The following is a 2,487-nucleotide window of genomic DNA, read 5'->3' on the forward strand; positions in this document are numbered from 1 at the left end:
TATTCAGTTCGTAATTTTGGACGATATTATTTACGAAAAGTATCGTGCGTTCGATATTGCAATGAATGGCAAAATAAAATTGTATCCTGTTTTTTTTTTGTTGTTTTGTTTTTAGCATGGTTAATTCTTGAAACAAAAACTGCCGCCGAATTGCTGTTGTATGAAGTCATGAAAAAGTTCTTCTTCAAGGCATCGAGCTGGCAGAAACGTTAGCACACCGGTCCAAATGCGTAACCGTATTTCGTCTGCCGCTACGTTCTGAGTTCAAATTCTGCCGAGGTCGACTTTGCCTTTCATCCTTTCGGGGTCGATTAAATAAGTACCAGTTACGCACTGGGGTCGATGTAATCGACTTAATCCGTTTGTCTGTCCTTGTTTGTCTTCTCTGTGTGTAGCCCCTTGTGGGTAGTAAAGAAATAGGTATTTCGTCTACCGTTACGTTCTGAGTTCAAATTCCGCCGAGGTCGACTTTACCTTTCATCCTTTCGGGGTCGATAAATTAAGTACCAGTTATGCATTGGGGTCGATGTAATCGACTTAATACCTTTGTCTGTCCTTGTTTGTCCCCTCTATGTTTAGCCCCTTGTGGGTAATAAAGAAATAGGTATTTCGTCTGCGTTACGTTCCGAGTTCAAATTCCGCCGAGGTCGACTTTGCCTTTCATCCTTTCGGGATCGATAAATTAAATACCAGTTGCGTCCTGGGTCAATCTAATCGACTGCCAATCTAAACTTCGGGCCTTGTTGTGCCCAGAGTAGAAAAGAATATTCCTTCAAATTTTAGTACAAGGCCAGCAGTTTTACAGAGAGAGAATCACATCGATCCCATGCACAACTGCTTCTTATTCTATTGACATCGAAAGCCTGACGGGTGAAGTCGATCTCGGTGAAATTTGAACTCGGAATGTAAAGCCAGAAGAAATGTCGTTAGGCTTCTTTTCTTCTCCAGAGCGATAACGATTCCTGCGAATTCTCCACCTTCTTTGTAAGAATAAATGATGGTTCCAAATTTTGCTACAAGGCCAGTAATTTCGAGTGGGTGGGGTAAATCGATTATATCGACCCCGGTGCTTAACTGGTACTTATTTTATGGACCCCGAAAGGATGAAAGGCAAAGTTGACACTCATCGGAATTTGGATTCAGAACTTAAAGACAGACAAAATACCATTAAGGGTTCCACTAACCCACCGCCTTAGTGTAGCAATAAAAAGCAAAAGCTATCTTCAAGGCGGAACCCGACAGAATCACTACCACAAGGGACAAAATACTTAATGGCTTTTCTTCTTATATTCTGAGCTCAAATCCCGCCGAGGTCGACTTCATTCTTCCAGGGTCGATAAATTAAGTACCAGTTAATTACTAGGTCGGAATAACCGATTTACTCACTCCGCTCAAAATTGCCGGCCTTGTGCCAATCTTAAAAAATAGTAAAAACTTTATTACTATTGCAACAGACCTTTGTGGCGATAATTCTCTCTCCACGTTGATAGAATTATATAACCCAAACTTGATTCTCACGAAAGGCATTTACCAGCTTTCCATTTAACATATTTCTACGTTGTCGAAGAATTACTTTCTATATTGACCATTCGTTAAGAGAAACTTCCATCTGGTTCCACAGATCAACAACGTGAAGAGGTTCATACTTGGGAATATATAAATTAATTATTGCAGATAATGAGTCATTGAGAGGGCGGATCCTTCTTTCATCCATAAAATGGTTAGCGAGAAATAACCAATAACAGAGAACTCATATCCAGTGAGATGCATTGAGATTACATTTTCAAATGGAATTTTCTAGTTGAGACAAGCGTGATAACGAAATTACATATTGTGTGCCAATATGTTGTTCATGAATTTTATTTGACATTTACGATGCTTGATAAAAGATATTGGGTCTGTTACTATGGTAACGGAGATAAAATACGCAGAGTGAAACCGCTTGGCGCAGATTGACCTTGCATTTTGCTGCGCATAGACACAAGTTTATAACGTTCTCGCTCAGTTTCGTTGTTTATGGCAATGCTTGGAAATAAAGTGTGTAGAGTGTGGTCGTCTCGAAAAGGAGATCAGTTTTCAGCTGTGCAGAATCTCCTTGATTGTTTCGAAAAGGATAGAGACTTTTTTGATGCTGGTCATGGGAAGCACTCCGTCGGTTACGACGACGAGGGTTCCGGTTGATCCGATCAACGGAACAGCCTGCTCGTGAAATTAACGTGTAAGTGGCTGAGCACTCCACAGACACGTGTACCCTTAACGTACTTCTCGGGGATATTCAGCGTGACACAGAGAGTGACAAGGCCGGCCCCTTGAAATACAGGTACAACAGAAACAGGAAGTAAGAGTGAGAGAAAGTTGTGGTGAAAGTGTACAACAGGGATCGCTAGCACTCCCTGCCGGAGCCTCGTGGAGCTTTTAGGTGTTTTCGCTCAACAAACACTCACAACGCCCGGTCTGGGAATCGAAACCGCGATCCTATGACAGCGA

Source organism: Octopus sinensis, linkage group LG7 (genome assembly GCF_006345805.1).
Source record: "Octopus sinensis linkage group LG7, ASM634580v1, whole genome shotgun sequence".
In the NCBI taxonomy this organism is placed as follows: Eukaryota; Metazoa; Mollusca; class Cephalopoda; order Octopoda; family Octopodidae; genus Octopus; species Octopus sinensis.